General features: G+C 39.2%; 1 long non-coding RNA gene across 1 annotated transcript in view; it reads left to right on the forward strand.

The window, feature by feature from the left end:
- Positions 1–27156, forward strand: part of LOC136792276 (uncharacterized) — a 210666-nt gene that overhangs the window by 90545 nt on the left and 92965 nt on the right. The window contains exon 3 of the long non-coding RNA XR_010835840.1: positions 3971–4039. This is a non-coding gene — a long non-coding RNA (uncharacterized lncRNA). The remainder of the gene's footprint in view (positions 1–3970; positions 4040–27156) is intronic.

Here is a 27156-nt window from a genome sequence, read left to right on the forward strand (position 1 = left end):
TTCCCTTTTGGTAACCATAAGTTTGTTTTCTATGTCTGTGAGTCTGTGAGTCTGTTTCTGTTTTGTAAATAACTTCATTTTTTTAGATTCCACATATGTGATATCATATGGTGTTTGTTTTTCTCTTTCTGACTTACTTACTATGTTAATCTCTAGGTCCATCCATGTTGCTGCAAATGGCATTATTTCATTCCTTTTTATGGCTCAGTAATAATCTCAGTAATATACCCCATCTCCTTTATCCATTCATCTGTCAATGGACACTTAGATTGCTTCCATGTCTTGGTTATTGTAAACAGTGCTGCCATGAACACTGGGGTGCATTATCTTTTCAGATTAGAGTTTTCATCTTTTCCTGATATATGCCCAGGAGTGGGATTGCTGGATTATATGGTAACTCTGTTTTTAGTTTTTTAAGGAGCCTCCATACTGTTCTCCATATATTAACTTGAACTTCCATTTCTTCCAGAGGCTATGTATTTTTTTTATCATATTCAAGATTTTTCAAATCAGAAACCTAGCTTCAATATAACATTGAAAAAATTTTCATTTTCCAATTATTTCATTGTTTACTTCAGGTGAACATGTAGCATAACCAGAGGGAACGTCTCCCAACTAAGGAATAAATGGCAGAGAAAAGAGAAAACACACATTGAAATTTATGCAAAAATCCTGTCCCCCAGAAGAAGGAAAAATAAAAGGGTGGCATAAAAATGACACAAAAATAGCACAATTGAGAAGAGATAATTCAAGTAAAGAAAGAAGTGTTTAATAACTAATTTGACCTCTAAAGGAAATTAGAGAAATCAAGAACTCCATAAAGCAAGAGATGAAAGATGAGACGATATGACCTAAGAAATGAATAAATAAGAAGAAAAGAGAAATGGCAAAGGAAGTTCGGAAATTAGGGAAAAGAAATATCATCGGAGAAATCAGAGCATCTGAAGCAGCGAAAAGCAAACGAAACGTAGAGAAATCAAAATCCATAATGTAGAAGACAGGCTTGAGAAAGCCATGTCGAAATAAAGAGGAAAGGGACAATGAGAAAAAAATTAAAAGGGAAAATAATGGATATGAAGTAAAAGCAATAGAAATCCAATATCGTCAGTTAGGACACCTGAAGTAAGCAATGAAATAGTTGGAAAATGAAAAATTTTTCAACATGTTCTGCTTCTTTGACTCCCACTGAATACTTCTCCTGGGAATTAAACTAGAAGTCTAGATCAGTCATGACTCTTAATAGTGTGGTCCACAAACCATCCGCATCTGCATCATCTGGGCACTTATTAGATATGTTAATTCTTCGATCCCCACCTGAGACCTCTTGAATCAGAATCCCTGGGGTGGGACTCAGCAGTCTGTATTTTATGAAGCCCCCCAGGTGATTCTGAGGCATACAGAGTCTGAGAGCCACTGGTTTAGGTGTGTTTTTTTCCCCTCCCAGTGGCTTCTATCCTATTTGTGTTCATGTCACATTTCTAAATACTAGAATTTGGGGGTGATATATTTGAAATGCATTACACTGTTCCCTTGGTAGCATTTAATGTTATGTTCCGTTTGAATAGAACTGTTTACTACCCTGGCATTCTTTCTCATATACTTAACATTAGACGTTTTGGGGTTTGTTTTAGTAAACACAAAATCCTTTTTGGTTTCTCTCATCTCTCATTTATTGTACCTTTTATGTCTCCTTGGCTGCAAATTGTACCTGTGTTGTATGACATGCTCATCTCAGTTGCTGATAGGCATTACTGTCTGTAGTATGTGTTCTCCATTGTAGCAAATAAAATTTCTTCACACTGATCCAGATTTGGAGATACATTTGTGACACTAACTAAACATCAGTATTCTGTTATACACATTTAAGAACCAGTGGTTTATGTTATCTGTCTCATTATATTGATTTTTATGGTGGGTAAGGAGAGAACTAGGGCTATGCCCCAACATGTTGAATTTTTTTTCTGGATTATCTAAGAATGAACTTGAATTGTTGTACTGAAAGTTTAGCTTTTTGGATTTGAGAAAATATCCTTCTTTGTTGAAGGGGGTTTGGTTTGTTCCTCTATTTAAGAATGAGTTGGGGACTTACCTTGTGGCGCAGTGGTTAAGAATCCACCTGCCAATGCAGGGGACACGGGTTTGAGCCCTGGTCCGGGAAGATCCCACATGCAGCTAGCAACTAAGCCCGTGCGCCACAACTACTGAAGCCTGTGCGCCTAGAGCCCGTGCTCCACAACAAAAGAAGCCACCACAAAGAGAAGGCTGTACACTGCAACAAAGAGTAGCCCCTGCTTACCGCAAATAGAGAAAGCCCGCACGCAGCAACGAAGACCCAACACAGACAAAAAAAAAAAAAAAGAAAAGTAAAGGTGTGTAGTTTTCTTAAAAAAAAATGAGTTGGCTAATGATGTAATGTCAAATTAAAAGAACCCTAGCTTCCCTGGTGGCGCAGTGGTTGAGAGTCCGCCTGCTGATGCAGGGGACGCGGGTTTGTGCCCCGGTCCGGGAGGATCCCACATGCCGCGGAGCGGCTGGGCCCATGAGCCATGGCCGCTGAGCCTGTGCGTCCGGAGCCTGTGCTCCGCAACAGGAGAGGCCACAACAGTGAGAGGCTCACGTACTGCAAAAAAAAAAAAAAATTAAAAGAACCCCAGTAGGCATGGGTTATAAAGGGACCTGGGAAGACTTTCGAGGCTGATGAGTATGTTCATTATCTTGATGTGTCAATGTTTTCATGGGTGTATACATATATCAAAACTCATCATGTTGTATACTTTATATATATATATAATATGTTGCACATCAATTATACCTCAATTAAGCTGTTGAAAAAGCCCCATGAATTTTTGTAGACCCGTCAATATTGTTTGCCTTATAGTATAATTTGTGGATGTGGATCATTGGTTCTAACTATGGCTTTTTGTAAATTTTACCTGTCTTCCCACCATTCATGGGGCAGAGAAAAAATAAGGCAAACTGTGGTGTCTTTTCTAGGCCTATCGTTAACGATTTTGAACTTTTTCTGATACACAGTGAAAGGATAAGCTACAAGTGTTAACGGCTAACTCAACATCCACCTTAAATCCTTCTTAGGATGCGAACACTGCATTCCCAGATCTCCAGAAGTCAGTTTTAGATCGGACTTATGTTTCATCAGTGAGATGCTATTGCATGAGACACTGATTAAAAAGTGAACACAGGCAGGAGAGGGAGAGTATGAGGGCAGAGGTTGTGGGGAGAGGTGAGAAGGTTCTGGAGCCAGCATATGAGAGGGTGACCCCCTAATGTGGCAGATGGTTTTCCTATCAGCTGCTTCCTGTCACGGGGTGGTGCCACTGTGTTCCCAGGGTGTCCATGTGTCTTGTGGTGGCAGTGTCCTCAGTCATGTCAGAGATAGTATGGTTTTGCTGTCATCAGTAGTACAAATGGACTCTTGATTTGTTATCTTTCTGGAGTGGTGGTGGTCACTTTCTCAATCACAGCAGAGGCAGAGTGGTTTTAAGGGCTAGGAGTCAGTCCTGGGATATTAGCCTGAATCCTGCTCCTCTACCTCTATAAAATCTATGGAAGCACATAGTTCCCTATAATAAAGACTTTCTGCTTAAACTGGTTAAAGTGGATTCTGTTGTATGCGGCTGAGACCTGAGTGATAACCTGAGTAGTTAGTACCAGAAGTGGTTATAGACAATAAAACAGGAAAGAAATGGACTTCATTTTGTTTAAAGGCACTTGCAGCACAGAATGAGCAATTACTTAAGTTATTACCTCTGGTCATCCACTGTGATAGACCACTGTGGAGGACGTGAGGAAGAAAAGGACTTGGGAATGGGTTGATTTGTTTTTTTCTAAATTGTGCTGGGGAGCTATAAGAAAAAGGTCGGCTCAGTATTTTACATTCTCAGCCCTAGAAACCATCTGAGAATCAAAGAATTTTTACAACTGTCCTTAAAGCATCTCTCATGTTTTGTAGCCTCAAGACTAATTTAGATGGAAATCAGATGGAAAGTCTGATGCTGCGGATTGTTTGTTGAATTATAAGGTAGGTTGAATTGACAGTTTTTCCATTTATTTTTCACAAAATTGAAAACATTGCCTCAGAAAAAGTTGGACCCCATCATTGAAATAATATCATTTAGAAAGACTTGGATAAATCTGTATACTCTGTACCCCAAACCTCACCAAGTCCTCTATTGCTCCTCTGTTGCCTAATGATGTTGACCTTGCTTTGCTTGAAGACCCTGTAACAGCCTTGTGTGAGGCAAGTCCCTTGCAAAGAAATATCAGTTCTCTTCTTGTAGCACCCTCCCTACCCTTATTGCTTCCACACTTATGGCCAGATCAGATCTCTGCATGTCCTAGGGAACAATTGCAGCATCAAGCCCTAGAGTGAAAGGCTTACAAGCAAAAGGAGTTAAATGATTTTACTAATATATTTATAACAGCCAAAAGCTGGGGATTATTTGTGGGAAATAGATTTTGAAGATACTAGACCAGTGCTGTGACGGGGTGAATTTATTGGTATGGACACAATTACCAGAGATTTGGGATTCAATGTGTAGTCTGAGCATCTGAGAGTGTTTCTGTAGTCTGATGGCTGATTGACTCCTAGACTCAATGGTGGCTTAAGCTAATAAAATTGAGATGCTAGAAATTCCTTAGTATCATGAAAAAGAAGAAATTCAAGTATTAGGGAATTAGGAATGTTAGAATGGATTTAACGTGTGTGATCAACTCGACTGCCCTTAACTATGTCTCGCAAGATCACTCAGATCATTGATAAATACATCGATGTGAGATAGCCATGGCCATTCTCTATAGGTTGAGAGTGAAGACAGAACATGCCATTCAATCAGAATCCCTAGTTTAGCGGGAATGATGGAATTTTATGTAGCAGAGGCCAGTGTGGCATTAACTATGCCAAAATGGCTGAGCATAGTTATCTCAGTAGGTGGAAGTGGTTTGATGGCAGAAATTTTTAGTGGTGACTGACTGACTGATCTTGGGGCCCTAGGAATGAAATAGATGGGCAGCTCGCTAAAAACTCAAGGTCTGGGAACAGAGGCCTGACTTGAGACACCATGGTAATCACAGCCTCCCTACCAATACCCAGACATAAGTGAGTACATAGACCCAGAGCCTTTTGAGTTTGCTCTCCCTGCAGCTTTGGAGTCCTCCTTCTTTATTACAACAAGAAATTTCTGGGATCTTTATTCATCCTGGACCACCATTAAATACAAAATTTCAGTCAACCAGTGATCAGTATTCTTGAAGAAAGACTACCAAAACATCACAAGTACATACTGTAAATCTTCCTCCCATTGCTGATAACAAAGGGATATTTTGTGGGGTAAAGAAAGATACTGGACCTTTCAGTGATTATTGATACTGGTTTTGAGATAGCACTAATCCATGGGGACCCAGTCACCACTATGGTTTACTGGTCGAGTGGGGACTTACAGATTCTAGTGATAAACAGAGTTTTGGTCAATGTCCACCGCAGAGATTTTTTGGTAGGTCCATGTATATATATTGTGGTTTTTTTCCAATTCCTGAGTATATAATTTATATAAAATAAATTAATATATATAATATGTATAACTACATGTATATTCATATATGTTCAATATATTCAATAAGTAGCAGAATCCAAACATGCCACATTCTCTTTGGCTAGTAGCTATTCTCCTTTTGAGAAACAGCTCTTGGTTTGCTATTAGACTGTAGCAGAGACTGAATATATAACTGGAGGACACAGATATACACACAGACTGAGTGCTGAGTTCATGCTTCTCATAAAACTGAGTGGTGTCTGATTTGCTAAATCATAAATTAGGGCATGTCTAGCAGCACTCTATTATCACGTGGAAGTATAATATATGCTGTAAGGTTTGTGCAAGTCTTTCTACTCCATTCCTCCCTCAACCCAGCCCCAGGACCTCGTGGGAAGTTCCATATAACCTGAGAAAGAAAATAATTCAAGTCTGTTTATAGATGGTTCCTCATGATATGTGGCCTAAGCTGGAAGTGGGCTGACTGCTGAAACATCACAGCTTTGCACAGGGTATTATTGAAAGGGGGGAAGGAAATCCTCCCAATGGGCAGACCCTGTGTTCTAGTGGTGTACCTTGTCCAGAGTGAAAGATGGCTGAATGTAGTATACATTTTGATTCATAGGCAACGGCCAGTGGCTACTGGGTTGGGAAAAACAAGATTGGACGATTTTTGACAAGGAGGTTTGAAGAAGAGATAAGTTGATGAACCTTTCAGATAGACCCAGAGGTTGAGTCATGTGTTCTTTTATTTTTTTTCCTTAAAAAAAAAACCAACACACTTTATTAAGGTATGATTGATATGTAAAAATTGTACATATTTAATATGTATAACTTGATGGGTTTGGGGGTAAATATACACTGTGAAGGCATTACCACCATCACTTCCCCAAAACATATTCATCACCTTCCAAAGTTTCCTCCCACCCCCTTTATATCATCATCGTCATCATCATCACTATTTTGTGGTAAGAATACCTAATATGAAGTCTATTTCTTAGCAAGTTTAAGTGTAAAAAGTGTATTAAGGGACTTCCTGGTGGTCCAGTGGTAAAGAATCCTTCCTGCAAGGCAGGGGATGAGGGTTTGATCCCTGGTTGGGGAACTAAGACCCCACATGCCGTGGGGCAACTAAGCCTGCATGCCACAACTACTGAGCCCACATGTCTCAACTAGAGAGCCCTGCATGCTGCAGACTACAGAGCCCACATGCTCTGGAGCCTGCGTGCCACAACTAGAGGGAGAAAACCTGCAAGCGCACACCACAACTAGAGAGAAGGCTGTGCGCTGCAGTGAAGAGACTGCACACTGCAACGAAAGATCCTGCATGCTGCAACTAAAGACCCGATGCAGCCCCCCAAAATAAAAGTGTATTAAGAACACATACTTAATATGTTCTTATCTACTACTTTTTTTTGCATTTTTTTTACCACACTTAAAAAAAAAAGGAAAAATGCACAATCTTTGGAACAAAAGAATCAATGGTAGAAATTTAAAGAAAAGATACATAACCAAAGAACACAGTGAGGTATAAAAAAGGGTTCTCTCTTTTTTTGTGTTTTGTTTGTTTTTCTTCTTCATCTCGCTATAGAGTTCCTCTACTAATAAGTATATAAAGCATACAAAGTATAGGGTACAAATTATTCAGTATTGATAGCTATAAGTACTAGTCTTACAGTAGATCTCCAGAACTTATGTACTGTATCTTACTTATCCTGAGTCACGTGTTATTTATGACTCCCACTTTTGGAGAACAGGTTCTCAAAATCATGTGAACATCATGGTCCCTCAGTGTATGACAAAGATAATCTTTCTCCAGCCACTCCAGTGTTTGCTCATTGGGTTAAAGAACAAAGTGGTTGTGGTAGCACTGATGGAGGTTCTACATCAGCTCAATGACATGAATTTTCTTCCACTATAGTTGAGATGCAACTAAGTGTCCACACTACCAGCAACAGAATAATGCCCAGGTGATATTGTTAGATTATATTAAGCCACTTCCATCATGGAGAGATCAGTGATTTTCCTCACTGGAAATGGATTACTCAGTCTGGATTTGGATTTGCCTTCTCTGCTTACTGTGTTTCTGCCAGCCAGCATCTGAGGACTAACTAAATAGCTTACTCACAGTATCCAACACTATTCTTTTTCTGATTAAAGAACTACTTTTAAAGCAAAAGAAATAAGGCATCATGTTCATACTTAGGAGATTAAATGGTAATATCCATTCAGAATGGTAATATCCATCCATTCCTCAGTAATGGCAGCACCTAAGAAATAACACCTTGTGAGATTGGAATGCTGCCTTAGAGATGTGGTACTTACTCTGAACCTCTGACCAACATATTTCTCTCATAGCTGGAATAATAGGGTCTGAAAACAGAGTAAGAGACTAGGGAATGGTATCTCTTACTATTACATCAATGTAGTACCAAATGACCTACTTAGAAAATTATGCTTCTTGTTGCTGAAATTTGGGGCTCTCCTAGGTTAGAGCTCTTAAATCTAAGAGAGGATTGCATCCTCCAGCAGATACAAGAATTTAATTGGAATATGAGACCATCAACTGGCCATTTTAGGAAAAGGAAACTAATCTTGTTTTATCTGCCATAATTGATCCTAATTATCAAGGGGGAAATAGAGAGATGCATATGCCTTGAACACTAGTAATCCTCTTGAATGCCTCCTATGACTACTTGTCTACAGCTAGAAAACTGTACCTGATAGCCGTGTCGTGGAGGTTGTTTTGTTGTTTGGAAATACAAGTATGGAAAGTTGGTTGTGTATGGATGCCAAGTATATAGAAAGTAGCTTTATAAACAAATATTCCAATGTTCTTCTAGAATCAAAGGCTGAAAAACTTAAAGACCACCTTTCCTAGCCTCCCTTGCAGGTAGGCTTCTGGACATGATTTAGAAACATCAAGCAGAAGCATTTTTATGATACATTGATTAGTGATTGAGTCACATGGGTAAAGAGGCAGGATGTAGAGCATCCATTTTTGCTTGTATGGATAGAGAATGACAGAGGTTGCATGGTTCTGGAGTCATCTGTTAAAGCTTCATTTTTTTTTTTTTTTTTTTTTTTTTGCGGTACGCGGGCCTCTCACTGTTGTGGCCTCTCCCGTTGAGGAGCACAGGCTCCGGATGCGCAGGCTCAGTGGCCATGGCTCACGGGCCCAGCCGCTCCGCGGCACGTGGGGTCCTCCCAGACTGGGGCACGAACCCGTGTCCCCTGCATTGGCAAGCGGACCCTCACCCACTGCACCACCAGGGATGCCCTGTTAAAGCTTCTTAATTCAGAATGTGGCTCCCTGATGCAGCAGGTTCCTGCAGAAGCAGCTTTCCTGATCATAGCAGAAGCTGTTTGGCTTTGGGAGCTGTCCAGATTCAACCCCATTTCTCCTGATCTTCCAACAATTTTGTAAGAACTTAATATCCTTCATCAAATCCTGTTCTGCTTCAAGTAACTAGAGTGGATTTTATTTTCTGCAGCTGAACCCTGTAGAATATATTTCCTTCCAATTTGTAGATATTAGTGGGATCTTTCTTTTTTCAGAAAAATTTACACTTACCTTCAACCAGGCTGTACTGTACTCTTGAGAAGGTGAATTATGTAGATTACTGTCAACTTCTTTTAATTTAGTACAAATTTAGACAGTGTTTCTCAAATGTTGTGTTCTCAGGTTAGGACCCTGTCTTGTTTACAGGGTTGTTAAAGGTTTCTTTACTTATTTTGTTTCTTTCTTTGAAAGTTATTTCCAACAGAAAAATATGATATGTTTAATAATTCATTACAATAAAAATCTTTGACTGATTTATTCTAAAGTTTTCTTAATTTCAAGCTCAGTTTATATTCTGTTATTCAAGCTGGCAAGCTATAACCATGTCTTCCTTATCTATTTGGGGATTCCTTGAGTAGGAAAACAGATATACAGATATGTCTAAATCTAAAGATATCATTTCAAATTATGTCAATGGGACAGACTTTAAAAAATAGGCCTAAGTATTCAATTTTACAAAGCAGGGACAGCCCCAGTGGTTCTCAACCTTGGCTGCACATGCAATAATCTTGGAAGATTCTAAAAAGTGCGAATGTGAGGACCATACCTCAAACAAATCGAATCATTCTTTTAGGGATGTGTAATTTTTAAAACCTCCCCCAGATGATTGTATTAGTCTGATCAGGCTGCCATAATAAAATATCACAGACCAGGTGGCTTATGTGACAGGAATATATTTTCTCATAATTCTGGAGGGTAGAAATCCAAGATCAAGGTGCCATCAGGGTTGGTTTCCAATGAGGCCTCTCTTTCCTGGCTTGTAGATGGCCACCTTCTCACTATATCTTCCCTCAACCTTCTTCTGTACACTTGAGTTGAAAAAGAATCTCTGGTGTCTCTTCCTCTTCTTATATGGATACCAATCCAATCAGATTAGGGCCCCACCCTTATGACCTTGCTTAACCTTAATTACTTCCTTAAAGGCTTATCTTTAAATACAATCACATTGCGGTGTTAGAGCTTCACCATATACTTTTTGGGGGGACACATTGCAGTCTATAGCAGTTTGGCAACCACTGGTTTAGTGGAATCATTTGGTCATGGGGGCTGGATTTTAGGAAATAGGAGAAAGTAGACAAGTCAAAATGAGATACCAGGTTTAGTTTATGTGGCAACCTGGCAACTTCTGTGGGTAAATGGACAGAAATAGCACTAAATAGGGAAAGGAATGAGATGGGGGCAGGAGTTGGTCAACCAGAACATTTAGTCTGGTTGTAGGCTCAACTCTAATGCAAACTAGCATAAGGTGTTTAAGGTATTATATCCCAGGGTGGGTTACAATATGGAGACTTGTTTAGTGCTAGGGTGAAGTAAGTAACAAGGATTTGAGAATCAGGGTCCCACTTCAGTGATGGGAGCAGTAGGAAATTGATGTGTAGTCCTGTGAACTGGCTTTCAGCACAAAGTTCTTGACCTTGCGTGAAAACTGGAAAGTAAGTCTTGAGTCCTCAAGAGCCAACCAGGGCACACCTGGGGAGGTTAGAGAGAGAGCCTGAAGAAGACAAAATCAGTCCCTATGGTTAACGGATGTGGGAATAGCTGACTGTTGTTAAATCTCATTTGTTGGTGTAGTGAATAATTCTTTTTATTCTTTGATATGACTTTCATGGGTCTGGTATTTAGAGCAGTGGTTCTCAAACTTGAGCAAACATCAGGATCACCTGGAGTGGTTTTTCAACCATGGATTGCTTGGCCTCATCCCCAAAGTTTCTGATACGATAGGTCTGGGGTGAAGCCCAAGAATTTGTGCTTGTAACAAGTGTTCAGGTGATACTGGTGCTGCTAGTTTGGAGACCACTTTGAGAATCAATGATCCTGTTTGCATGCAGTAGATATTTATTTTTCATGTAAACACTCTAAAATGTAAATCTGCCTCATATATGAATGCTTGTCTCTGTAATTTCTTTCTCTTTCTTTTGAATAAATAGCTAAATAGCAAAACTCAGAGAAAGCAGGAGAGTAACTTTTGATAATGGGAGACAGGGTGCTATATAGATGCTCAGGAAGCTAAATCCAACCTAGGAGCTTCTGAGTAATGGGAAGAATCCTCCAGCTGCCACTCAACTTAGAAGTTATTGTTTCTCCCTAAAGCTAGGGAAGTCAATAGAACCTCTTCCATCTCAGTAATGGCAACATGTTTTAGCAGGGTTTACAGGTACTGTTCAGAGAACATATTATCAGAATTATTTGATATAAGTTAACTTGTGTTTGTTTTGCCTCCATTCCCCTTTTCACCTCTAAACGACCAAAGGTAGACGCCCCTCAAAGAGAAGGTTAGGGATTTAGAGAAGGCAACTTCGGAAAAAGAGGCCTTACCCAATGTCCAAGATTAAAACAATGGGATTAATTTTGTTGGTCTAAGAGTTTAGAGAAGAGGAGACAAGACCCAGGGCCTCTGCTTACAAATGAGCCTGTCTGCTTTGTGCAAATGCAAGGGCTGCTCTATTAACATGGCTTAGATTTAAAACATTACTGGATAGTTTTCTGATAGATGACAGGAAAGTATCATGAGGAAAGGGCCTTTTCCTAACTTTCATCAAGTCTCCATTTGGCTAGCAGGCCCCCCAGATTATCTCAGGTTAGGGAAGAGAGGTGAGACGAAAACAGAGAAGAGTAGAATGTGATGTTGCAATCCAGATGCCTAGGCCCCATTCTCGGACTGTGCTCATACTAGCTTTTCTGCTCAGAAGTTGCTGAGTAAATGGTCTGAGAGGAGGACCAATGAGAGGGGCCTCTCTCATGCTCCAGAGCTGAGAAGCAACACAGATCCACTGCCTTGGGACAGCTTACCGGAAGAGGGTGTCCAGAGTGACTAAGAACCACGTGGCTTAGGTCTCCCAAGATCTCGCCTACTGATTGTCCTGTGTCTGCGTCATACTATTACCCTGCTCATGTCTGACCACTTGTTTACCAATTTTCTAGTTGTTCAGAATGTGAGACCTTAGGCTGCCCATATTCAGAGTCATCAAGTGAGTGGGAGTGATATCCTGTGTGAATGTTTAGTCTTCTCATAGCCACTGTTCAGCTACCCTGTGAGGATGCAACACCCATTTATACTCTTAAGCCACAAGAGGGCCCTGGACATTGGTAGAGCAAAGCGGGTGGGAAGGACACACTGTATCTCTACCATTGGGCAGGGTCAGGGCACATCGGTCTTTTCTAAGAAAGGCAGAGAGGGAGGAGGGGATATCTCTGTTATACGCAGAGAGCCACATTGCCAGTGTCTTCGTATTTCATTCATTAATTTCGTAGCAAAGAGAATAGAAACATTTGGTTCAGTTGAAGTACGGGTAATGTACTGACCTTTGCGTGATTACAGACGTAAAGACTGACAACCCTTTGTGAGGGTGAACATTTATTGAACAAACTTATTACATGCCAGACACAATGCTAAGCCTTTGACGAGTATTATGTCATTAAAATTTCCAGCAGCTGCTTAAGATATTATTTTAATTTTCTCATCTTAAATATGGGGGAACTGAGGTTCAGGTCATGTAATCCACCTAAGGTCACACAGCTGGGGACTGGTGGAGCCAGGCTTCAGGTCTGCCTGACTCTAGAGCATTATGCTGACTTGGCTGCATAGAGTTATGCAATGATTGTATTCCAGTAGATTCAGGGGTGTGACTGACATGACACAGACTGGTATTCATGAGAGAGGGACACAGAGAAGAATGAGAGGTGGGAGTAGGAAAGGAGGTTACCAGTCCAGAACATGAAAGGACAGAGTGACGTGGAGTAGAACCAAACCTGACATCATACTGTGGCATCCTAAGTCCCACAAGATGCTTCACACACACACAAAGGGTTCCATTGTCAAATACACTTACTGGATGCTGCAGAGGCTAGCTGCTTCTTAAAGATGCACAGTGTAGATTAGCTTATTACCGGAACCTGTTTAGTGTTGGTTTTTCAAACATATTTGGCTGTAGATCTCTTTTATGTGTGACAACACATTTTTCAGCATGGTCTACTTGGTCTAGTGAAATGAGATTACTTGTCAACTGCAGCGACTCACTCAGGCTATATCAGAGTATTATCTTTTGTTGTTGTATTACATTTAAAATTTTTACTTTAAAATTTATATTCAGGCTCCTGACTAGTGAACTATAAGTAGTTCATTCCAAAATAAGTTATTTGAACTGTCTCTTTTATTGGCTCCGTAATACTTAGTTAAATAAGTAAATAATATCTTAAAGTATTAGTCATTAGAAATACATGTTTAGGGGTCCCAACGCCATTTGCAGTCATTATTCTGGTGCCACAGTTGGGCAGAATTAGGTAAGATGGAAATGGTATGACTTTGTAGCCGGATTGACCTGAAACTGAAAGCCAAGAGAGGTTGGTGTGACCTGATAATGGGTATAAAGGATTACCATTCAGGTGCTCACCACTTATATAATTAAAGATTTTAACTGACATTAAAGAGAAATGGTACAACTTCCCACAATGAAGAATTCATGTAAGGAAAAATATGCAAATATGGGTTTAACTAAATAGGAAAGTATGCAAAACCTAGAACATAGGACACTCTTGTTATTGTCTCTCCAGCACTTTCGTTTAAGGACCTAACCTCTCATCCATCCACATTGTTCCTGTATGTGCTGTCATTCCATTATAACCCTGTGGTCATACTGAGGCGATTCAATACTTCATTGAGATTTAAATAACTTTTTATTATGAAATAATTATAAACTTAAAGACTTACGAGAATAGTACAAAAAAACGCCCATATACCCTTTATACGCATCATGCAGATTCAATAATTGTTTCCATTTTGCTACATTTGCTTCTCTCTCTGTGCTCATGCACACCTATTATTTTTTCCTGAAAACTGGATATCCACATGCAGATTAACGGCATTGGACCCTTATCATATTCCATCCACAAAAATGAACTCAAATATGGATTAAATATTTAAGTGAAGACTTGAAACTGTAAAACTCCTAGAAAAGCTCCTGAACATTCATTCACCTTGGCAATGATTTCTTGGATATGACACCCAAATCACAGGCAACCAAAGCAAACAGACAAGTGGGATTATGTAAAACTAAAAAGCTTCTGCATGGCATAGGAAATAATCAACAAAATGAAAAGGCAACCTACAAAGTGGGAAAAAATATTTGCAAACCATATATCTGGTAGAAGTTAATATCCAAAATATACAAGGAACTTACACACCCAATGCCTTTGATTTTCTTTAATCTGGAACTCTTCCTTAGCTATTTTTAGCATGGCTGACTTTTTTGAAGAGTACGGAGCAGTTGTTTTAAAGAATGTCTTTCACTTTGAGTTTGTGTGATACTTCCTTCTGATTAAAGTAATGCTTTCTTTTTGCAAGAATACTACATAATGATCTTGTGTCCTTCTTGGTGCTTCATATCAGAAGGGACAGGATGTTAGTTTGTCTCATTGGTTATGTTAACTTTGACATTTCATTAAGATCACATCCATTAGTTTCTCTACCGTAATATTACCATATTTTCCTTTGCTCTTAGTAGATATTACCACTTCAGGTAGGGAATAAAGCAGTACATTAAGGAAGAACAAATTAGGACTGGTACTCTCAATTCATCTGATATTATCAATACTCATCTAGAAACCTGGCCTGTAGCACACAGTATCAATGACACTGAGCATGGGTATTCTTTTTCTGTCAATCAAACTACACAGGCAGCCCATCAAACTGCTGACTTGAAGGGTCCTAAAAATACCCTCATTAGAGCCATGGGTGTGGCTACACTCAGATGTGGGATGGCTTCACGTGGCTCACACCAGATTATGGACGTTTGAGCTCCTAGGTACGCCTATGTTGGGAACAGAAAAACCGCTCCAAATAGAACCAACCGAGCTGTACCAGGAATATGGGATGGATATCACTGGAAGTAGGCCTTCTGTTACATTCTGGAGATTAAAGGATCATGACTGGTTTGGCACTGATGGTTGCACCACACAGGTATTTGTTGGGTAGCCTTGAATGGGACCCAATGGTTATGTAGCACAAATCTTCCACTTTGCTGGTTGGGCCGCTGCACCTTGGGTTTTCCTGGGCACAGGGGAGAATCTGTCCCACAGTAACAAAAACTGTCAACCTCCCTTTTCTCAGGACCAGATGGGCATGTTCTGATTTCCGCTGGTATGACCATTTGGCTGCTGTCTTTGTCCCCTCAACTGGCCTGGAGGACGTTATAGCACACATAGAAGCCCTTGCTACATGTACCCAACAAGCCTCAAGTTATAGGAAAGCCTGTCTTTACTGAACACTGATATGTCTCTATTGAGGAAAGCTGTCCTATAAAATAGGGTGGGTCTTTGATATTATAACTTCTTGCAAGGAGGAACCTGTGTCATTATCCAAACAGAATGTTGGGGGGTCATATCTGATGAATCTGCTAATATATCATCTTTATTAAATCACGTGAGGACGCAATGGAACCCTCTGAATGACCCGACCGCCAGTGTAAGGGACTTAATCAGATCTTGGGGCTCTTGGTGGGAAAAATTGTTACTTACATTGGGAATCATTATCTTAGTCTGTGTTTTCTCTTGCATGTGCCTGTATGGTTACTATGCCATCTCCCTCCAATGCAACCACTTCCATGCTGGTAGAACCCCTTGCTGACTGCTCAGGACATGTTGTATCAATAGAAGAGGGGGCTTATAAGATTATAAGAGCCGGTCCCGAGGGGTGGAGTGTTGGAGGAGCTTATGGAGAGGATGTGACTGCTAGTTGACCTATGCAAGCTGGACCCAGGTAACCCGAGGCTCTCTACTCCCTCCTGTCCTTGGAATGTATGTTCTGCCCCCCATTCCCAAGTGAAAGCCATTTTCAGACATGTAGCCTAGAGAGAGCAATGTGTTGTTGAAACCATCTAGAATAGACAGTACATGTGTTTGAACTCAATTAAGGCCTCTGTATCAACTTTTAAGATTCTGGTGGACAGGCACAGAGGTCTACTCACCTTGTGGCCGCTCAAGGCAAGCCTTTTACATAAGTTCCCTTGTTTGTTAAACTTGCCAGCTACCAGTCTAGGGTGGTCTGCCTCTTTCTTGGGTCTCTCCTTGCCCTTGGTGCATGGGGGCCAGTTTCAGATTTCACTCAGAAAGCTCCTGAGTGTCTATCAGAGTGTCCTGGGTCTGCCTCAAATGGCCTACGCTCTATACTCTCGCACTGTGTGAAATATGGCTGGCCTGAGAAGGCTGGCTTCAATCAGGCTGAGTGACTCTGCAGTTGAGGCAGACCCTAAAGGAGCTGACAGTTGGAGGCTGTCTGCTGACACCCTCCCCGTACCTGGGTAGCAAGTCCTTCTGGATGGGTCATCTCTGCATCTACCACACCAAGATTCTCAAAAAGCTAGTGATATGTATTTCTATGAGTAAACATAAACTGTCCTCAGTTAGTTAAAATCAATTGTGTGCATTAATGTAGTGGTATGTTTTTTTCTAAAGAGCTGTTATTAAATTTATGATGCATGCACAGCCAATGTCATCTTAGAATGGAAAAAATAACAGCAATTGAGATTGAGTCGTTAAATGAAAAGTGGTCATTAACTTGTTTGAAAATTTCCTGTCCTATTCCATTTATTTCATGAGACATAAAGGAACTTTGAAAACTTTACTTTCAAAAGAGTTATGTCTCATTCAAAGGAAATGATAGTAGCAAAACCCAAATAGTCATTTTGGTATTTTGATTCCAAGGTTCTTATGCATTTATTTAAAAGAACGAGTTGAAAAATCCCTTACAGAGAGGCAGAAAGCATGCAAGAAGAACAAGATAAATAATGGAAAATAAAAAGTTTTTTTTTTTCCAGTGGTAAGGAAGGTTGGACAGTCCAATATATCATGGTGACATGTGAGTGGTGATAACAATAAAAGATATTCTTGGAATGGATATTCCCACAATTCAAGTGACTGGCCTTAGTCCAGGTCTTTATTTCTGAGTCTTAAAAATGATATGTGTCTGAGCATCACCCAAGTTTGTTTGTTTTTTTTGGAAATTGCTATAACTAAGAACAGATATGATTTGGAATTTGGAAGGCAGCATTTATCATTGCTAAGTTGGATTGCTTATATTTATAGTTCTTTCAAAAGTACCAAACACAGAAGGTTTCCACTTACAACAATTCTACAATATTGTATGTTAGCTTAAAAAATATGAGATGAGGCAATTTTGAGACTTGATTTTATAAATACAGCTCGGCAAATACACGTTGTACCTGGAAACCTGCTACCAAGAGGCCTAATCTGTTCAGGTCATTCAGTGGCATTTATCTAGGAATGTATACAAAACACAGGCATTTAGAAGAGGAAATAAATAGCTACGATAAAAATGCTCCAAACCACAGTCTAGCAAAACTATGACCAATAGGAATAAAATTATCAAATTCTTTAAATATTATCATAGGTTAAAGATACATTATAAATTCTACACATATGTAATAAAGACTAAATGCCAAAATATTTTCTACAAAACTAGGTTTATAGGATGCCACGATGAGGTGTGGGCTTAGACAATGAAAAGACTTTTTCTCTTGTAAAAAATGAATATTTTATACTGCATAGCTGCCTGAAACTTCAATTATTGAACTGTGCCCCAAATGTGTAAAATGATTAACTATCATCAACCAACAATCATGACTTCCAGGCCTATGGAAGGAAAATAAAACATATACAAAGGAATACTTAGAACTGTGTTCTAACCTTACTCCATATTGAATTTTGTTCAAGTAAGCTTCAAGATATATACTCCAGTCATTGACAGGGGAAAAGACCCCTGTTTTCTTTTGCAAAGGAAAAAACAGAGATGCTTTGAGGGATAAGTCTGGGGACTATAATTGCCAAATAGATAAATGAAAAGTGTTAAATAGTTTTTTGAGGATGGTTGTTAACATCCATTTCAGAAAATGAGCAATTTTTATGATGTTAAGCACCATTAATTGAAATGTTTGTGCCCTTGCTTTGATAAATTTGCCTCACTGACTTGATCCAGAAACTTTTTAAGTTAGATAGCTTATGCTTGTAAATTGAAAAATACATAGGAGAAGTATGTATTTTGGCTTAGGTTAGCAGAATGGTGCTGTAAGTAGACTACTGTACTGTGATCAGGAAATTCAGGCTCAGATAGTGAATCTTCAGATAATATATTGCTATCATAAATAATAATATTTAAAATAAGAGTAATGGCAACAGCATTGATAATATCAAGCCCCAAATTTAAAGTGCCAAAAGGTATATTAATTAATATATAAAAAATATAAAAACTGATTTAAAAACTATAAAAACTGATTTTAAAAAGTCTTGCCCAATAGACCAGGCAAGTAAAGCTAATAATTTAAAGGTGCTTACTCTTATAACTGTTGTAAGTAGAAACATCTCAGAAACAGAGGGGAATAAAATTAGTGTAGCCTGTGGGTTGGATACAAGATTTGATAAGAGATGAAAATTGAGGAATATTAAAATAGAGGTAGTTATCTTTCTGAGTGGAGTGGTTTCAGAATGGCTAGTAAGAAATCTTACACACCTGGAAAACAGATCACACTTCAACATCAGTTTCAAAAGTTACTACTTCTAGCTACTTGTCCAGGATATTTATAACCCCAGTAGAAGATATTATAATGTATCTGGCTAGTATTGTTAAACTGACTTGAGAATAGATTTGTCTGAACTGCAAAAACAAATATAAAATACAAATCCAGGGCAAGAAATATTAAAATGTTTCTTTAAAATAAACAAATGAAATATCTTTGAGACTACTTATCATGAGAAATTGACTACAGACGTAATTTCTACCAACTGAAGATATATAGAAGCCACAATTTGGAAGGTTCCCAAATGTTGCTGAAGCAATATGGGCTTGAGAAGAGACAAATTAGACAGATGGAACCATGCAAATGTCACCTATTGGAAATCTGAATGGGAGGTGACTGATGTAATAAAAGCAGCTTGTAACCAGAAAGGTCAGGTCCTGACTTATTGCAGATTTCTGGTACAGGAAGTTCATGACAGTACTTGGGCCTGGTGCAGGATATGTCATGAGTAAATCAGACAAATACTGGATTTAAGAAGACTTGAAAACAAGTAACAATTGTAAATAACATGGTTTTGATGTCACTAAAATTTAGATCAATAACATTTTACATATTTTCTATAAACCATGGGCATCAGTTTTGTCATAGAAGATTTGTCTTGTTGAGAGGGAAATATCTCCATTGATGAGCTTCAAGGGTGTTAATAATTATTATGGAATAAGTGATTAAACTATTATAGAGTTTATTTGCCTCTAGGTACCTCATTTTCCATCTAACCCACCACCCTCCCACACCATCTTTACTTTTCCCAGTTCCATGTCTTTGCTAATGCTCTCTGCTTTTTATTTTTCTCTCTACCTCCCCATTCTACATATCCAAATCTTACTTTCATGTGCTTTCGCATACCACTTTCTCCATGAAACCATTTCTAATTGTCCCTAGCCAGATACAATCTCTTCCTTGTTTGAAATTTACAGTCAGAACTCACTTATGGCCCTTTTGCTTTTGACCTCATGTTATAGCTCATTATGTACTTATACTATTTTCTTATTAAAATATAAATTCCTCAAGGGAAGAGTTTAATCTGAATAATTCCTGTTTTCTCTGCAGCAGTTAACAATATCTGGTACATATAGTAAGCTTTTGTTAAATGATTAAACAAATCATAGTCTAATTTCCATATAATTAATAAACTAAGAAGTATGAGTCTGCTCATGCTTCTTCTAGTTATTTCTAGGATTTATAAAGGTCTCTGCCATTTGTCTCTTTGCATTAGGTTGTGCTTACTACCCATGTAGTTCATGGCAGCACAGTGAATACTATCTAATACTCATGCCTTCATTCTGAAGTTTATTTGTCCTTTTGTTAGCTTCAGCCTATGTAAACATGCATCAAGGTACTAAGTTGTATCTTTTGTTAAAAAGTTAGTTTGTTTTTAGAGCCCAGTTAAAGTTTTAAAGCAGTTTATGTACTTTTGGGTCAAATAGGGCACGCAAAAACATTTGTGTCACCTGCATATTATTTTTTTAAAGCATTGAATAGTTGCCAATATTTTAATGTTGGAAGAATTCACATTTAAAAAACTGCCCTAGATTTTTGGCTTTTCTTGAAAAATTAAATCTGACAATACTCTGTCCCCATTTTTTCAGAGCAACCATCTCTTGGATTTGAATATGGGGACATGGAATGCTTTCCAGTTTTGGACTCTTCCCATCAGGTCCCTATCACTCACTTATGTTCTTTATTTGGCTATTTTAGGTCTCTGAGTTCATTATTCCTATTTTAAAGCTTTTTTTGAAAAGATAGGGTGTGACAGAGACTACTGGCTGTTCACTAAAGTTGGTTTCTTTGTCCTGGGCATAGAGCTAGACTATTTTTCCTAGCTTCCTTTGCAGTTATGTGTGGTCATGAGTTGATTTTAGCCAATGAATGAAGCTGAAGGAATATGTGCCACTTTCCAGCCTCCTCCATGCAAACTTTCCACGCAGACTTCTCCACTGTCTTTCTCCTTCTGAGAGCTGGATGCAGGTGAACAGAAGTCCCTATGTACTGGCAGAGCCACAAAATTGGAGGAGCCTGGGTCCTTCAATGACTCTGTCTGTAGAGCCAACCTACTGGACTTCTATGGCCCTGTTATGTGAGCAACAAATACATCTTGTTTCTTCTGTTTTTTTGTTTTTCTATTTTTAAACTTTAATTAAATCCAAGAGATTGAAAAATATAAAGACATTTTTCTAGAATTGTACTGTGAATTCTAATCTTATAGTTTACTGTTGTTGGAGTCCTATATAGGTTTATGGTTTGAAGTAGACTAGAAGAAGAAATATATTTCTCTGGTAAAACTTTATTCATTTAGGTCTCTTTGTGATGGTGGTTAGCCCAGCCTAAGTATTCCAGTACCCTAATGACCTGGTGATTGTTTATGGCAGCTGATCCTTGGTAACAAACGTCAACTAGGAAGTGGAAGAGTGAGAATGAATGGCTCATCTTTCCTGGTGGTGCAATTGGTTCTGAGTGCCTGAGTTACTGGGTCTTGTAGATAAAATTTGGTAGTAGAAAGGGGTGAGGGAGAGAAATGGTGGGTCATTCCTGACCTTTAAAATGCTTTCTACTCAGAGAAGTCCTATCATTAGTATCATTACAAATCTTTACTGGGCACCTGGTTTAGCGCTTTGAGTTCATCTCCAAGGTCAGTAGAATGATTTTGAATTTCTCTGCTAGATTTATTGAAATTTGTTGAGAGAGAGAGAGAGAGAGAGAAAAAAAAACCCCTCAATTTTGACTTCCATTGTGCAGCTTCTTTGGGAGCCCTGGGCTAGTCAAATCATTTCACTAGGTCTTTCTGAATTACTAGGTTGCAAGCAAAATTAATTTAAATTAAGTATTTGATATTTATTATAGTTTGCATATTAGTTTTAGTCAAATTTTGAGTCTATAAAATTATTTGCATACAGCATGGCTTAGAATTATATAGTTATATGCTAACAATATATTGGTCTTAGCATAATCATTGTGTAGAGAACATCATACCCACTTATAAGATTTGAAGCATAATTTTAACTGACCAGAGACTAGTTTCTATGATCATTGTCTTTGAAGTATTTATCAGGGCAGGTTTCTGTGGGGAGAGACTTGGAAATTTCCAGCTGCTCTGCTTGCTACTGTGCAGGTATCTTTGACTTGGGGGATAAGGACAGGGAAGCCAATCTATTTGACCTTTGATGCATTGCACATGGTTATAATGTACTTGATGGCACATACCATCCCCACTTGTACTATTATTTTTATAGTTTGCTTAATGCTGGTGCACTTTATGACATAATTTCCAGGAACACGTTGCAATAAAAGTGGAGAATATCTGAAATCCTTTAAGTGTAGAGTTTGGATGGAAAGATCTTATATCTGTCAAATTGAGAGCCATCCTGTGAGGCCCATTAAATAATAAGAGCTTTGGGGGTGAATGCTATTTTAGAGTCCTGGGATGTTAGAACTCAAAGAGAACTTTGACCCTTGGTGGGGCTACCAAACTCACCATCCTTCTTTGAAATTTCCCCCATAGTTCATGCTGAAGAGGTAGAACTAGGTTCAATTTACCTTACTCCTTTGGCCAACACTGAAGTAACTGTCCATAACAGGAATAGACAGTTGATTTAAACTGAACCAATCAAATTATCTCAATCTCTTTTACTTGAACTAAGAGCTCTAGAGACTGAAGCAGATAGTTGGAGGCTCCAGAGCTGTTTGTTGTTAGAGAATGAATGGTAATTATAAGTAATTCTACTAAGAAAGAGACTCAGGACTTAAATAGGTACCAAAATATTAGCTTTGTTATTAGTAAATCTAAGCTGGAAAATATCATCTGGATCCAAGACCAAAATGGGCTGGCTAGCTTCCTACTCCTTACTCCCTGTAGTTGACGTTTCCTTCCAGTTGCAGAAAGAGCAGCTAGAATTCTATAGCTCCCCAGCCCTGGAGGCAGGGGCTGCTTGGATGAGCGTTCTGTACAGAGATGACAGATCCCTGGACGAGAGAGAGCACCCAAGACTTGTGGACAGGACAAACCCCCAAAGAAAAATAATTAAGAAGATACTGGGTTCTACACACACAAGGACCCTCTTCTCAGCCTCACCAATCGAATAAGTCACTCCCAGAAAAGAAATGAGAGAAGGGGGTAAAGAGGGAGGGTGTATTTCCTCTCTAATATCCTCTAAACAGGGAAAATTTCCAGTTTTATAGACCAAGACAGGAGTCTGGGGAGTGGGGGAGACTTATTTCCCCAATATGGCCTTGGTATCACGTTGGAAGCTAGTGTTCTGGGGAGTAGGAATTAGGAGTCTGCAGAGAGAGAGAAAAAATAGGGCAGGAGAAAAAGTGGGGGAAGTAGTTGCCTGACATCTCTATTCCCATGAAGCCAGCCTCTTCTTATTATGGGTTCTCTGTGGGCCCTCCAACTCGATACAACAAACCTCTATTACTTAACTTGATTTAAGAGCTTGCCTCTCATTTTAACTAAACCATTCCTAAGACACTAACTAGCCTTTAATGACTTAGAAAGTTTATTATGTGCTAAACACTGTGGTATGTACCTGCTAATCTTTAGATAATTTGGTAAAAGTCTGGTTTGTTATATAATGAGTGTAAATAAAGATAAAATAATTAAAGATCTAATATTTTAAAGACTTAGCATTTTAATAGCTCCGTTTGCCCCAATATAGACTTCTAGCAACTGTGCGGAACATGGTAAGCAGCCCTTAAGAAAAATTTACCCCCAAAAACCCATGTTCATGTGTGCAGAATTATTAAATGCTTTCTTCAGAAGAGATGTAATTCCACAGAATTGCTGTGAATACATTTGTAATAGTTCTAACATTTATTTGACATTATAAAACGGTCAAGTGCAGACAAAAAGATCATGATAGTAGGTTGAACCATATAAAATTTTCTTTTCTTTTTTTGGTAGGTGGAAATGGTCGAATATGGTCAATTTTCTCTGAGTCAACCCCATTATACAACGTAATAGTGTTAATGGTTTTGTGTATCTGAGAGATGAAGGGTTTCTTTATTCAGAGAACTGTCTAGGTACTAGTCTAGACTAAAGTCTAGGGAAGTGGTTTACAAACCCCAGTTCATAACTAAGTTGGAACTTGTATGTGAAAATGAAAGCAATAATAATAGTGTGAAGACTTTTTTTTTAAAGTTAAATTTCTTCTATTTAAACCTCCTGAAATTACAGGATTTTGGAGAGTAAAACTAAAACTATTTTTTCTTTTGTAAAATGATGTTATAGTAGATGGTACTTTGTTTGTTTTTGCGGTACGCGGGCCTCTCACTGCTGTGGCCTCTCCCGTTGCGGAGCACAGGCTCTGGACGTGCAGACTCAGCGGCCATGGCTCACGGGCCTACCCGCTCCAGGGCATGTGGGATCCTCCCAGACCGGGGCACGAACCCACGTCCCCTGCATCGGCCAGTGGACTCTCAACCACTGCGCCACCAGGGAAGCCCAGTAGATGGTACTTTTAAAATTTACTTACTTGGAAAAAAATAATGGCAAGTGCATATCAGCCTTCAAAATTGTTTTCATATTTTATTATTCTGTAAAAATCCAGATGTTCAGGAACCACCCCAGGGCATACAAAAAACTGGAAGCAGTATGACACAAGTGTAGGCAAGCAGGGGAAATCGAAGACCTACAGGCCATCCATTCACTGTGGATTCTTTATTCTTTCATTTATTTAGGTGAAGACTTGCAAAGCACCAGAGGTTATTTCTTGCTACCCTTAGGGGATGAAGGTCTTTGGTGCCTGGGGTCTTCTGTGCTGCTGTCCCCTGTATCTCTCCTTTGCTTGATAAACAGGTATCACTCCACCCTGTAATCCATTGGCAGGGGCAGTATCCCTCTTGCCCCTTCTCCCCTGAAGCCTGAGCAAGATGATTCCAGAGAAGTTACCGTTCTATCCTTGGTAGGTACCTCCTACCTTCTCTTCTTCCCCAGCACAAGCACCTCTCTCATTATCATGGATCTCTAAAACAGTTGGCATCAAATCAGAAAATAGTGTTTCTGTGTCTCAGCTGTAACAGGATCTATCTCTGACTGAATATTTATGCCCTGCTCTTCTCCACTCTTCCAACTCTGCACCTAGTAGAGTTGGGATAGTAATTGTAAATTTAAGTGCTTGTAAGAGCGCAATAGGCTACTTAAATGGGGGAGATGGGCCAGGTGTAAACAGAGACTGTTGGGCACTGCACGTGACCTTGGTATATCTATCCCATCTATCTAGCCCAGACTTGCATTCCTTTGTCTGTGCTATGGCTGCAAATCTCATCCCATAAAGGTCAAGAGAAAAGCCTTTGGTGACAGACAGACCTGCCATTCCAGGAACTTACATTCCTAGTCATTTTTTCTCCTATCTAAAATGGGGATTATAAAACTTCACTGTAGCTACCTTTATTATGCAGTGTCTTTATTATTTCACCATCTCAAATATTCTGGCCTATTTCACTGATGACCTCATGATGGCAGGACGTGGTAAATAGTCAGTGACCGGTACTGTAGATGCCCTGATAGGAAATATGTGATTTGAGAGTAGGAGAAAAATCCAAAGATAATTCAAGGCCAGTTACTTTGGTAAAATTTCTTGGAAACTAGTGATCTGGGATGTGAAGGGATATCCCTTCCAAAATACTTCTAAGAAGGGGAGGCACATTGCATTGTGGGTCACATTGAATTTTGGAGGCAATGTAGCCCACATTTGGAATCTATTTACTGAGGGAGCCCCTAAAGTTACCAGGTATGAAAGAGGCCAAGAGTAAGACCAACCTTCATTGCAGAGCTCTGTCATTTAGTCCTTATGAGTCAGCAGTTCCAATGGCGCTTGAAATATCTGTGGCAATTTGGAATGCCCTGTGTAGCCTGTAGCAAACCCTTAGAGGAGCATGATATACAAAGCAAGCCTGTAGTATTTGGAAGAAAATAAATATTCTACTGTTGAGAAACTGCTCTTGGCATGCTAATGGGCTCTGTTAGACACTGAAAGTCCGACCATGTGAAACTTAGTCTCCAGCAATGATGTAGGTGTTTTCTACTCCACCAGGCACGAATGTTGTCTTCCATCATCAGGTGGGAATGGCATATATGAGATCAGACCTACTCATGTTCTATTGGCACTAATAAGTGTTAAGAGCCTGAGGCTCACATTCCCAATAAACTTAGTTCCATTGCAGTGTCATCTCTCTCTCTACTCACAAGTGCCCTCACGTCGAGTTTTCTGTCACTAGCTAACTGAAGAAGCAAAAGTTCAATTCTAGTTTACAGATGGCCCTGCCTTACAATAGAGCATTGGAAAAGTGACCTGCTGTAGCAATATAACCCCACAGAGGACGTGGGCCTGAAGGACAAGAAGGAAGAGAAATCCTTACAGTGGGCAGAAATTTGGATGATATAACTGATTTTCCACTTTGTTTGTGTGGAAGCAGAGATGGCCAGAATCATTGGGCTATACCAGTTCATGGACAGAGGCCAATGGTTTGGCTGGATATTCAGGGATTTAGAAAGATCATAATTGGAGGATTGGTGCTAAGTAGGTTTGGGGAAGATATATGTGGATAGACCTCTGGTAATGGGCTCAGAATATAATATTGTTTATATCTCATGTCAATATTCACATTAGTGCCTGTTCTGTGAAAAAATTCTTTTCTGTAACCATGTGGACAAGATACTTTTATCTATAGATTTTATTAAGTTACTAGCCACCCCAGTGCTTGAACAATGGGCTAGTGAGCAAGTGACTGTGGTGACTAGGATGGAATTAAGGTATATGGGCTCCAAGACGTAGAATTCCCTTCACTAAGTCTGATCTGGCTAATGCCATAGTACTGTGTCCAGCCTGCACCATGTTGAACAAAATCTGGTAGCCACCTAGGGGCAGGTCAGTTAGATCAGACCCTTTCTGTTTTAGAAGGGGGGGCAACTTGTTCTCACTGGAAGAGATATTTTTTCTGGATTTCATTTTGCCTTCCCTGTTGCCATCTTTCTGTAAGCACTATCATCTGTGGACTTTCTGAATGCCTTAACCTCTGTTATGGTATTCCATAGGACACTGAATCTGACTAATTTTACATAAAAAATTAAGACAGTGGATGGACTTTCATGGAATACACTGATCTTAACATGTACTCCATTACTCACAAGACAGATGGCTCTTTTTTTCAGCTTTACTGAGGTATAATTGACAAAATTGTAATGTATTTAGTATAATGTGATGATTTGATACACACACACATTGTGAAAGGATTCCCTGCCTTCAAGTTAATTAACACATCTATTACCTCATATATTTACCTTTATTTTTGATGAGAACATTTAAATTCTGCTATCTTAGCAAATTTCAATTATAGAACGCGGTGTTATCAACTACAGTCTCTGTGTTATACATTATATTCTCAGACCTTATTCATATTTTAGGTGAAAGTTGGTACCCTTTTACCAACCTCTCCCTATTTCCCTCAACCCACTGCCCCT

This window comes from Kogia breviceps, chromosome 12 (genome assembly GCF_026419965.1).
Source record: "Kogia breviceps isolate mKogBre1 chromosome 12, mKogBre1 haplotype 1, whole genome shotgun sequence".
Taxonomy (NCBI): Eukaryota; Metazoa; Chordata; class Mammalia; order Artiodactyla; family Physeteridae; genus Kogia; species Kogia breviceps.